The sequence below is a fragment of the Macrotis lagotis genome, chromosome 2, assembly GCF_037893015.1.
Source record: "Macrotis lagotis isolate mMagLag1 chromosome 2, bilby.v1.9.chrom.fasta, whole genome shotgun sequence".
Taxonomy (NCBI): Eukaryota; Metazoa; Chordata; class Mammalia; order Peramelemorphia; family Peramelidae; genus Macrotis; species Macrotis lagotis.
Window position 1 is genome coordinate 1 of NC_133659.1, and position 13,633 is coordinate 13,633.

Sequence of the window (13,633 nt, forward strand, 5' to 3'; positions counted from 1 at the left end):
TAGCAGCAGCATGAGCTGCCAGAATTCTCAGCCTATCAGGGCATCAAACAAGTTTAGGACATTACAGGGTCTCTTTGCTAGCAGGTCTCTGGGGCTTTTCCCAAACTGGGACCCAGGGTACAATCCTGGGTGGCAGGACCAGAGGAAGGAGAGGAGGAAATATCACAGCTTGGATCATAACACCTTGGAAAACTTGAAAACAGGCAGGTCCCAGAAACAGCTTTGAAAGCAGCTGCAAAAAACCAGAGAAGCTTCATATCCCACCCTAGAGGCAGAGCCCTACCTTAGCAAAGGGTCAGTAAGCATCAATACAAGCAGACAAGCAATTTCCCCATTGGGCTAGGAATGTGGAAACCACACACAGCTGAGGGCTTTGGATAGCTCCTGGAGACAGCATTTTGGTTGAAATACCTTGACAAAGGAAGTCTGCAGAGAAGTATCACTAACCCATGAACCATTGTCCCAAGCTGTAAGCATGTATTATGATGTTGTTTTTAATTCATCAGAATCATGAGAGGTAAAATAAAGATGAATGTGGCACCTGGAGAACCTCATCTGCCTGCTATCAGGGACATTCTTAGTCTCAGCGGAAAGATGTACAGGGATCTGCTTCAGGCAAGGGAGGAAAAGGTTCCTCATAGAGTCCTATGCCATTCTTCAAAGCAAAGCTGCCCTAAAAGATACTTTACTTCTATGAGCCCAAGCTTCATTCCAGCAAAGAAAACATTCCCTTATCACTTAAAAAAAGTCAGCAAAACAGCCTAGCTGGGGATGTGAGATATTGGATGTGTCTTTAGGAAGTTCAAGTTCATACTGCATCTGACACTGGGTGGACAAGTCTGGACAATTCACATAACCTCACAGTCTCAGTTTCCTCATCTGTAAGACAATACTAATATATCCTATATTCATATAATATTAACAATTAAGTAGCATTTCTCTAATATTATAAGTCTTATAAATCACTTTGATAATAAAAGTTAACATTGATTTAGTTTCATTTGAGTCTCATAATAAACAAGGGAGTCGAGTTCCATTATTATCTTTCTTTTAAGGGTGAAGAAACTGAGGTACCTTAGTCTGGTTTAGAACTCAGCTCTTCACTACACTAGGAACAGGGTTTTAGACCTTATTTCACTTGTCTAATTTTAGTGACATGTATGTATTTTATGCACTTAAAATATGCTTCTGGAGCAGCTAGGTGACTCAGTGGATAGAGCACCGGCCCTGGAGACAGGAGGATGTGAGTTTAAATCTGGTCTCAAACACTTAATAATTACCTAGCTGTGTTATCTTGGGCAAGTCACTTAACCTATTGCCTTGCAAAAACAAAAACAAGAATCTGAGATGTGGCTGATGAGTATTACTGGCCTGCTAAGGAGTCTGTGACACATCTTTGAAGAAGGGCTCCTAAATCCTCTGAAGCAATAAATCCTAAATGATTCTCTATATTCAGTATTCCCAATCATCTCTAAGAGATTTCCAACAGAATATTCATCTTTTCCAAAACAGTACTCATATGGTCTTAGATCTTCTCACCTTTTTTCCACTTTTGTATTGAAAGAACCTGCTGGTTCCCTGCCACTCAAGTTCCTTAACTCCTAGTTATAATTCCCTCCCTTCATTCTCATTCCCAATCAAATCAGTTTTCAGAAATTATTAGTTTTAACTGTATCTCTTCTGTTTCTTGTTTTCTAGATGCATAGAGCTTCCACCATAATGTATGCAGTCTTTTAATCTGAACTGTACAATTTCAAGAATTATTTCTATACTCTCCCAGTTGTCTTTTTGACCTGAAGTCTCTTCTTTGCTCAATCTATTCTCCACAGAGCAGTCAAATTATATTTCTAAATCATTGATTTGGTTATTATCTTGGTCAAGAATGCCTCCATAAGGCCTTTAGAATAGTTTTTGAAATCTTCTGATATATGAAGCTTTATATACACTGAATCAAAAATCTTTATAGCAAAGACTCTGTGACTCACTCTTCCAGTGGGGGCAAGGTTGAGTCTCCAGAGCTTAGTGCCCCTCCTTCACTCAGGATTTTTTAATAAGGAGGAGGAGGTGGCAGGGGATTTTGGAGTGTGAGAATTTATGTGCCTTCATCATAGTGCCATTCCCATGATTATCAGCTCATAAACATTTCTCAACCAGAAATAATTACCTTGTAGGGTGGTATACTAAGTGTGGTCAAAAACACACTTAAAAGTCTGTGATACTTTCTCCACAGGCACATGTGTAAGTCAAGAGAAATTAATCACAAGTTCCGAGTGTATATATGGACAAGGGGATAACTCACAGATCTCTCCCGAAATCATTTTTCTGGAGTCCTCAAGGTGTTTCTCCTTAGGTAAATTGTGGCTTTCCACTGATCTTCCCATGGAGTCTTGAAGTGGTCTTTCCCCCAGTAAATCAACATTATCTTTGATCATGAGTGTGATGATGCTGTCAGTAGTCACTGTGGTCCTGGAGACACTCCTGAATTGTCGAGGTTTGAGTTGTTGGAATCCCTGAACCTCACAAATTCCTTTTCCTTTGGGGAGACAGAGGTAAAGATTGCCTCAAACCCACATCAATATAGGGCCCTCTCAGCAGACTCACTAGAACTTCTCTCTGATCTATGCTGCCAAACAATGGAATGTTTCCAAACTGGCTGGCTATTTTCTGCAAAATCCATAGGACAAACTCTAATTTGCTTCAGCCAAGTAAATTATTTTCCTATTACACTCGATTAACATTCTTTTGAGTGACCAATTATTTAAATAAGGACACCTGGGCCTCATTCACATTTAGATCACATTTGTGATTGAGTGAAGAAATGGAGAAACACAGATGACTAATTCTTACAGGTCATGCAAGGTTCATGTCACAATCCTTTCCCAAGGGAACTGGATTTTTTCCTAATATTTCTGGCCAATTTGCCATAATTAATTGTTGGAGTATTCTGTATTTATTAATCAATGATGGTTGACACATTTAACATAATTATTTGACATGCAAGACAATATTAAAGTTCTATCATCCTTCAATGTTATATTTCTATTCCATCTTCATATCATTGCTATTTTCTGCAGTTCTCAGGTATTCTTTCTTTTTACTTTATTCAATTAATTTTCCCTCTTTCATTGAACCTAGCAAGGTTCAATATCTCACAGACACCCCCAATTCTAATTCTGTCATTGGTTCTAATATTATTTCAAAGAATTTCTATTCTTCAGTTACCTAACATCCTCCACCAAAAAATCTCCAGTTTTTTTTTGTCCCATACTCTAAGATTTATTCGTTAAAAACTCAAATTTCTATCATTGATATTTTGACATTTTCACATGATTGCTTTTCATTGAAAAATTATTCTACATTCTACATTCTACATTCTACATTCATTGAAAAATTGTTCTACATTCATTTCAGCAGGACCTCTGTAGGCATTTTCTAGCATGTCCAATTTACCTAACAAGGAGGCATGCTTCTTCTCCCCTACTATTTTGACTGTGTATCTGAATCAATGTAAACTGTTCAAACATCCAAATTGTTTTCATCTTTGGCTTTCCAGGATCCTCGAGCCTGTGACTGCTTATAAAAGGAAAAGAAGACATGCAGTTTATGCATAATATGAACCCCATCAACTGAGCTGGAAAGGGGGGGCCTCTCTCCCAACTCTCCCTTTTAAGCTCCATGAGTGAATTCTATTTTGTATATTTTGTCCTTTGTTCCAGGAGTTGAGGGGGATCCTCATTGGATTCAGGAATTGGAATCAGGGTCTCTTTGGAGCCAGGATTCCAAGAGGATGGTAATGTAAGCTGGCATGTTAGGGAAACCCTAAGACCTAATCATCCTTGAACCCAAAACTAAGTGGAATGGAGATTCCATAAACTGGTAGAGTATATTTGTATCAATAGGTTCCATACCTTTGAAGTCAAGACTCCTTTTTAAGCTAAGCTGACTGGGGAGCAGGAGACAGAAGCCCAGAACTTGAGGAAACTGAATTGCCTCACAGGAGGCAATGGCAGATAGCACAGAAACAGTAGGCTTTGAGAACAACCCTGGAGAGCCCTGGAGAACCCTGGAACAATAGGAAGATTCATCACACCAACATCCAAGGCAGTAGGAGGCCAAGGTACTTAGGGTTATATTCACAAAACTGGTTCTTAGACCTTTCTCTTCCTTAAGAAATTTATATTCTATTTTCTTTATTGCAAAATACTTCATCATTGAGATGGTTATTTTATCTAATTATTAATATCTTTCCTTGTAAGACTCTCATGTCACTACTAATGTTCCTATGGTACATTTGCTATAATTTCATAATTTAAATATTTTTCATTCAGTTATCCATTTTTGAAGGGCCAACGTTTGGGTGCCCCTTTCACAATCCCTGTGCCCTTGTTTTACTTCTTATGATCCATCAGGTTTAAATGCAATCATTGGCTATTAAAGGATTAAACCTGATAGGTTTCTGAAACCACTATCACTGGGAGAATCTCAGAAAACAGTCTAGGTAGAACTCTCCACCACATTTCTTGTCCTACTCATTCCTGGTTCTACTTTCCACTTTCCTGGACCCCTTTACCAATCTCTTACTTCTCCTGCCTATTGTCTATTTCCATTCTTGCAATAGTATGTAGTGTTGGAAAAACAAACACATTGAAGCTCCCAATATCTTACAGCATTATCAATATCAAATCAAAATGAATACATGACTTCAATATAAAGAGAGATATTACAAGAAACTTTGAAGGACACAGAACGTATTAACCAGCAGTTATAAGAGATGGAGCTATGTAAGTTGTAGAATGAATTTCAATGACATTAAATTAAATGGGTTTCAGATAAATAATTTCAAGATCAGAAGTAAAGCAGAAAGTTGAGGGAAAATTCATTGGCAGTTGCTCAGAAAAAGGTCTCATCTGAAATAAAGAACTTTATAAATTCTATAAGGAGTCATTCTATAATGGATTAAATGCTCAATGCAAATAAGCTGATTTCCAATAAGGAATTGAAAAACTATACAATCTAATGAAAAATGTTCCAAATATTCACTGGTTAGAGAAATGCAAATTAAAACTCTTGAGCTGTCATTGTATACCTATTGTGTTGCTTTAAATGATGAAAGGGAAAAGGGACAAATGGTGCAGGGGATGTGGAATAATTGAAAAAATAATTCACTATTGGTGGAGCTGTGAATTGATCCAACCATTTTGAAAGAGTAATCTGGAGTAATTTCCAAGGATTTATTAAACTACTTATATCCTTTGACTCAGCAACAATACTTTCAGGTCTGTTTCCTAAGATGATTAGGGAAAAAGGGTAAAAAACTCTTGTGGGATCAAACAGCTGAAAAGCATAGGGATGCCTGTCAAATGAGGAATGGTTGAACCAGTTGTGGTATATGAATGAGATGGGACACTCCTGTGCTATAATGGTGACCATGAAGATTTTAGAAAAACATGGATAAACTTGAACAAAATCATGAAGAGCAAAAGGAGCAGAACCAAGATAATACTGTATACACTGAAACAATATTGTTTTAAGAAAAAAATGCAGTGACTATTGTTTTTGGCAATGCTTATACTTTGTTTCATTAAAGCCTAACCTAAACAAATTTTCGATACACAACTAAAACTTGTGATGCCTTACAATCTGTCTGTCAGGAAAATAAAGCAGCATCTTTTTGTTTAGAAGAGGTGGAGGTCAGACTGAGATGAAAAGTTGCTTTGCCCATAATTTCTATAAAACCTAGAGCAGGGTCTTTCAATGGTCTTTCTATCTCTGTAGTGTGTGATGGCCTGCTCACATATAAATTGATAAAGGATATGAAAAGCACATTATAGATACAATAAAGAAGAAATGTGAAGGAGTGGCTAGGTGGCAAAGTAGATAGAGTACCTCCCCTGAAGTCAGGAGTACCTGAGTCCAAATCCAGCCTCAGACATTTAATTGCCTACCTGTGTAGCCTTGGGCAAGCCACTTAACTCCATTGCCTTGCAAAACCTTTAAAAAAAGGACAAAAAAGAACAAAAAAGCTAAATGGGAGTTTTCAATATTCTGTGTAGTTCTCGCCTGGCTTTCTATCTTTTCTCCTAGCGAAAGGAAGGAGATAGTTTGGGTAGATATGTCTGTTGTCTTCACTGATGATGATTCCTTCTAACCTCAAGAAAGTTCTTCTCAATTCAATATAGTTCAAATTTAAAAACAGTAAGGGAACTGGAAGGAGTACAGAATGGCAATCTGACACTGTACTTAAAAGGTTAGTAAGCATTAAGTGACTCTAAGGGCAGGGGACTGTAAAAAAGAGAAATGAATAAATAGCCTCCTCCCTTAAGGAACTCAAAGATTAATGGCAGGGATACAACCCAAACATTAAGTACAAAACACAGAATAAATCAGAGATAATAAAATAGAAGAGAACTTCCTGAATGAGAGACTACAAAAGCTTCTTGCAGAAGGTGGGATTTTAAAGATGCCAGAGAAGGCAGAAAATCAAGCTACAAAATGATGATATTGTGGACATTATTAATGTTGGAATTTTGGAAGTGTCAGAGAAAGAACCAGGAAGGAAGACAATGCCATTACATCAGAAGCAACATGAAGAGGGTTAAGTTACAAACATTCTGGAAAAATAGGAAAGGACTCTTAAAGGTCTTCCTCATCCATTCTGTGCTGTGACCCTAGGCAAGATTTTTTTCTTAGCCTGTCTATAAAATGATGACAATTGTATACATCTTATGCAATACAAAAAATGAATAATCAAGTGCGACTATCTATGCATAACATGTACTCATTCATATCAACATTGTAAACATGTGATGTGCTCATACTTACACATATGAATACAGCTATGTAAAGTGAATGGAAATGGAAATGCATTTCATTATCTTTGCAAAGAAAAACCTATGGATAATATTGGCATAACCCCATGGGGTCTCAAAAAATTAGATATGACTGAATGACTAAGCAACAACAAAGACATTTAGATATAGAATTTAATTCTGTAATACCTTATCACACACACTCATCGTCAATCAACACTAACTATTCATATCCACACTATAAACATATAGCTAAATCATCAGATTTTGGTCATCTATGTATATATGTGACACTTTCATTTCTGTTTATCATACACATATTTATTCAATAATAATTTATTAAGCACATGCCTTGTTTCAAGCACTGCACTATGTGGTCAGGATATAAAGAAACATGACTATCACCTGGCTACTGACACCAGAAGTTAAAGACATCAAACTTATAAACCAAGTCAGATTTTTAAAATTCAATGACAAAACCTGCAGATTCATAAAACAAAACAATAGAACCTAGTAAATGAATAAAAGCCATGATCAAGTGGATTTAAATACACTGGATACAAATAAAATCACACTATTTTCACTATTTTAATTTGCTTTTGCTTTTTTCCTTTTCAAGTTTTCCTTTTATTTTGATTCTTCTTTAACAATATGACTAATGTGAAAATATGTGTAACACAATTGTATAAATCCTATCAATTTGTCAGATTACTTACTCTCATAGTGGAAGGAAAGAAGAGTAGGAGAGAGAAAACTACAAAAATGAATGTTCAAAATTATCTATATAACACTGGATAAATACATTTTTAAAAAAGAAAAAACCATGTAAATTTAAAAATTTCACAGAATAAAAACTCGCAAAATATAGAGATATAACAAAAGGAATGGAAACTGTAGGAGGGGACAAGGAGAATTAAATATCATGCATTTTATCATGTCACCTACTAGAATTGTCAGGTGTTTCAGATAATCCATAGATGATGATATAGCTTTACTTATGAAAATAAAAATCATTATTTTCATTTCTATACTACTCAGGTGAACATTAGCCTTGAATAAAAATTCTTGACCTTATGATCATTTCTATCAGTACTTAATTGCCAAAAGATGTCACAAAAATACAAAGTGTTTAAAAGATTTCTGTTCATGTCACATAAGTTCAGGAGGAAAACACCTTCTATGCTTTCATCTTTAGAATAATATGTCTGGGACCTCATTGATGAGAGTACTGTGTCAGAAGCCAGAGTAGAATGGGTTCAGATGGATGTTTTTGCTTAGCAAAGGCATGAACTTAGGCGCTTAACTTGTCTCCTAAGAATCATCACTGCAGTGTAGTTTGCTATTTTACTGCAGATTTCCAGCAGCAGAGAACAGGGTTTTAAAAATTTTTTATATCTGGTTTTGAGAACTAGATCAACAAAATAAACTTTAGATTTGTGAAATACAACAAAGATGCTGAGTCCAACACCATGGCAATGAGGGAGCATCATTTTAATGAACATGAGATCAGCAAAGTAACCTCTCTCATTTTACAGATGAGGAAATTGAGGTCTAGAAAGATTACTACCCCAAGTCACTTACCTGACAAATGTTGGAAACACTTTCTGAATCTTGATCTTCCAAGTCCAGACCTATTATTAATGTTCATGAATTTTATTCAATTGAATACAAGAGCCAAAGTTTCAAATACAAGTCATAAAATGAATGTTTATTGACCCTCTTTTATGTATTATGCACATGCCTAGGGAAAATCTAGAGTAATCACAATTTCATGGCATTTAAAATTGAATGTCCAGTACAGTGTCCCCACATATTTCTGGGACAATGTGAGCCTGTGCATTAGTCATTTCTACGGGTGAATACACAATGAAACTCAAGCTCCTCAGACTCATCTCTGAGGATCTTTCATCTTCTCTCCCCCCAACCAAGGATCAATATCCAGAGGAAGAAACAGGACCCTCATTTGCTTTTCAGCTACACAGTTTGCTCCCAGATCAATGCTGCTAGGATCTCTCTTCAGGAGGGTCTCTGTATTAGGGTTGGCTAGATGGATGCTTCTCTAGTTAAGAAAGGTTAGCAGAGTAGCCAGGACCTCCTCCTCTGCCCTGTCTCTTTGTTCTGTACCTCAACCTGGCCCCTCATCCTGTCCCTCACACCTGTCCCTCGACCTGTCCCTCAAACTGTCCCTCTACCTGTCCCTCAAACTGTCCCTCGACCTATCCCTCAACCTGTCCCTCAACCTGTCCCTCAAACTGTCCCTCAACCTGTCCCTCGACCTGTCCCTCGACCTGTCCCTCAACCTGTCCCTCAAACTGTCCCTCAAACTGTCCCTCAAAACTGTCCCTAGACCTGTCCCTCGACCTGTCCCTCAAACTGGACTTCATCCTGTCCCTCAAACTGTCCCTCAAAACTGTCCCTCAAAACTGTCCCTCAAAACTGTCCCTCAAACTGTCCCTCAAACTGTCCCTCAAACTGTCCCTCAAACTGTCCCTCAAACTGTCCCTCAAACTGTCCCTCAAACTGTCCCTCGACCTGTCCCTCAAACTGTCCCTCAAAACTGTCCCTAGACCTGTCCCTCGACCTGTCCCTCAAACTGTCCCTCAAAACTGTCCCTCAAACTGTCCCTCAACCTGTCCCTCAAACTGTCCCTCAAACTGTCCCTCCAAACTGTCCCTCAAACTGTCCCTCAAACTGTCCCTCTACCTGTCCCTCAAACTGTCCCTCAAAACTGTCCCTAGACCTGTCCCTCGACCTGTCCCTCAAACTGTCCCTCAAAACTGTCCCTCAAAACTGTCCCTCAAAACTGTCCCTCAAACTGTCCCTCAAAACTGTCCCTCAAACTGTCCCTCAAACTGTCCCTCAAACTGTCCCTCGACCTGTCCCTCAAACTGTCCCTCGACCTGTCCCTCAAACTGTCCCTCAAAACTGTCCCTAGACCTGTCCCTCACAACTGTCCCTCTACCTGTCCCTCGACCTGTCCCTCAACCTGTCCCTCAAACTGGCCCTCATCCTGTCCCTCAAACTGTCCCTAGACCTGTCCCTCAAACTGGCCCTCAACCTGTCCCTCAACCTGTCCCTCAACCTGTCCCTCAAACTGTCCCTCGACCTGTCCCTCAACCTGTCCCTCAAACTGTCCCTCAAACTGTCCCTCATCCTGTCCCTCAAAACTGTCCCTCAAAACTGTCCCTCAAAACTGTCCCTCGACCTGTCCCTCATCCTGTCCTTCAAATTGTCCCTCACAATGTCCCTCATCCTCTTCTTTGATCCGTCCTTTGACCTCTCCTTTGTCCTGTCCCAAATTCTTTCCTTTGTCTTCTTCCTCTTCCTCCTCCTCCTCCTCTTCTTCTTGTAATCTATTCCCTTGGTCCCTTTACCTAGAAAATGAAAAAGTAGATTATAAAAATAAACCACCTCAAAGTCTTCAGATCAATTCTGATCCCTCTACAAAGTCTCCTCTCCATAGGCCCCAGTGAACTGGCAGTGGTTTCGTCATTACCTCCCTCTAAGCCAGGGCTAAAATCTACCTTGAGCTCATTGGAAGGAGTGTGTTCTGAAGCTCTAAAGCCTTGCCCTATTTATTTTGAGATTCAATTCTGTTGAGAAGATTTTGGACCCCAAAACATTTGTGTGTGAATCTAGTTATATAAGAATGGGTGAGGGCATGTATATTTTCACACGTGTATGTATGTGCATGTGTGTGTGTGCAAACACCTGTCTGCTGTGCATGCACAAACATTGGACATGCATAGATAGAGGTGCCACTAAATATGGCTGCATCTAGATCTATACATACCCACACATATGTTTTCATTGAACTATTTCTCATAGAATGGCATGTACATATTTCAAAAGCAAATTTATTTACTTGGCTCCTATAGGAACTCTTGCAATATCTTTCATTCATTTGTGCAAAACCTCCAGGATTTGTCATCAGAATCATGAAATGGTAAGAAATCAAACTTTGTATAACTAGTCACTCCTCTCAGAGAGGAGGCAGCTAGAGTCAGGAAGACATCATCCAGCTTCAGACAGGGCCTGACTACAGGATTTGCCTAGGCAACACACTTTGCCATTTGCTTCAGCTTCCCCAACTGTAAAATGGGAGGCATAGAAGCACATATCTTCCAAGGAGAAAGATCAAAAGAGATAACTATAAAGCTCTGAGACCAATGACTGGCACAGAGTAAGAGCCAGTCATTGTTATATTTGCTGTTAGTGTGATCATTACATGCAAAATATCCTTTAATACTGCACAATATAGACTTTAGTATGAGTGAGATGCTGACAATCCAGGAGCTCCCAATAAAATTTTTCTTTGCATGTAATTGGAAGATTATTAAAAAATAAATGTTAAAAATTATCTCTACATATACTTGGAAAAACAAAGGAATGAACAAACAAGTAAATACACAAAAAATTAAAAGTATAAATAAATGTAGCTCATCCCTAAAACAAGGGCAAAGCAAAGGAACTGATATAACTCACTCCATTTGAACTGAAGGTGGATAGAGTTAATTTGGTTATGCAGTTCATGATTTGTTCCTAGAGAAAATAAGGTGGAAAAAAAATTCAAAGAAAGAGGATTCACTGAAGAGTCATTTACTGATGGGCTATAAAAATTGCTCCTGCTGTGGTGAGCTTTCAAAAGAAAATCCTCCTACCAGCAATCATTGGATGTCATCAGCTAGTCATCCTTTTCTCAGGTCATCATGTCTCTATATACCTTCTCTTCCCCATCGGTCCCTTTTATATACTTCAATCTGACACTCTCATCTCTAATATACCCACTCTAGTTCCTTCAATTTGTTCTATGGCCTTCCTTATTTCTCCCCTCCTGCTCTTCTTCTAATGCTGACCAATCCCCATTTATTTCTCCCAGAGAAAGCACAGTGATTTGTCCATTTTTGCTTTTCCAAAACTCACTTTTGGGTCTCAGTATAGCTCCTAGTTCAGTGATGCTGAACCCTAATGGTGGACCAGTGTGAATTCCAGCCTAGTAAAGGGCACAAGACCATCTTCCATCTTTCATTGTATGTACCTTTGAAACAAAGAGTAGAAAAGAATAACTTGAAGGATTTAGGAGAATAAAGACTCAGAAGCGTCTAAAGTCTCTGATGTATGTCTCCTGTTCAAATGAGAGTAAAAGGCCTCAACAGCCCCTATGGTGACATTGCAAGACACATGAGTGTTCCTTTAGTCCAACCAATACCTGAAAACAATGTCCAATAATACAAACAAGTGCTTATCTCACCTTAGCTTAAAGTTTTCAAATGGGGAGGAGTCAATTCATCCTGAAGCAGTAGGAAAAGTATAACTTCTGAGACTTTTACTTCATATTCTTTGTTTTCAGGTTGCCCATTTTTATTGTTCCTATTTTGTCCAATGGGTTCAAACTCTGCCAAACCCTCTTCCACATGCCAACCTAGCAATGCACATTAAAATAATTGTCACATGTTTTTCTGGCTTCCCCATTCTAGATTCAAAATTGGTGGTGCATTCACTTAACTCTTAAATAGTACATCCTCATGGAATTCTTTATTATTTTGATTTCTCTCCTCCAGAGAATCTATAACCTCTCCATATTCTCTGTAAATATTCTTCAAAAAACTTAACCCAATAATAGCAAGGGGCCTAAACAACAAAAGGCAAAGGAAGATGGAAGGGAATAAGCATTTCTACAAGATACTAAGTGACAGATATGGGTTTTTTAACATTAGCATCTCTAAAATATGTGATATTGGCACTTTGATGACTCATTTTTTCAATTTAGAAAACTGAGGAAAGCAGGGTTGAGGTCACACAGTATCTGAATCTGTACAAAGGCATTCTCCAAAGCAGGGCTCTATCCACTGCTCTTCAGAATCCACAACTGCTAATTCTGGAAATTAAAGCAAGTTCCATCAATACCATTCATTAATTTTTGGGGTTGTCATATCTATGCCTCTCAAATGAACTAGCCCTGAAAATATTCTTCTTGGGTTTCTTCCCCATTCAGACCTATTTTCTCTCAAGTGTCTAACCTTTCTACCTCTCCATACCAAAATTACCAACAAAATAAGGGCTCTCCCACCTAGAGACCTAGTTCCTTCTCTCCTTCCAGCCCCCTACCTCATGGGTCAATGCTCTCTTTCAAGAAGTTTTGGTCTTAAATCCCACTCTACTCAGGAACTCACTGCTTCCCTTCCCTCACTTCTCATCATTAGGAAACTTGGCATTGCTGAATTGTGGGATGTCCAGAAAGGATCCTACAAGTCCATCTGATCTGATGAAGCCCTGTGTGGGATAGATAAAGAAGCTGTGCCTTAGAGAAATTATGCAATTCCTCTTAGATCACATGAAATTCAGAAATAAATCTTTTGATTTGAAAGCTGTGATCTTACTGACTCGAACTTGGAATGTGACCAAACCCAATGCTACTAAATAGGAAAAGAGCTATTTCAGTGGTCTCTGAGACTGAGCTAAGGGGGAAAAAGGAAGATTTGGGGTACGGGTAAGTGCAATGAAGTTAGTAGGTGGTAAGACTAGGTAGAAGGGGCTTAGAAAAATAGCCTATGTCCTCAGCAAGACTTGAAAAAAGAAATCTTAAATAGCAGATAGGACATTGTATTGCTGTAACTAGATAAGGCATTCCCAGTTAATCATCATAATATTGCTGTTACTATTTACAGTGTTCTCCTGGTTCTGCTCACTCCAATTTGTATCAGTTTAAGTCTCTCCAGGTTTTCCTGAAATAATCTTCTGCATGTCATTTCTAACAGCATGATATTCTATTGCATTCATGTACCACACTTTCTTCAGCCATTCCCCAACTGATGAGCATGAAC

The 13,633-nt window shown here is 38.5% G+C and overlaps 1 long non-coding RNA gene across 4 annotated transcripts in view; it reads right to left on the reverse strand.

Moving 5' to 3' along the window:
• Nucleotides 1-8,496: 8,496 nt before the first annotated feature.
• LOC141512292 (uncharacterized) overlaps nt 8,497-13,633 on the reverse strand; it is a 122,623-nt gene continuing 117,486 nt past the window's right edge. For 3 of the 4 annotated variants that reach the window (XR_012475437.1, XR_012475436.1, XR_012475438.1), the window contains one exon: nt 8,497-10,002. This is a non-coding gene — a long non-coding RNA (uncharacterized LOC141512292). The remainder of the gene's footprint in view (nt 10,003-13,633) is intronic. The other variant, XR_012475439.1, reaches the window with a different exon arrangement.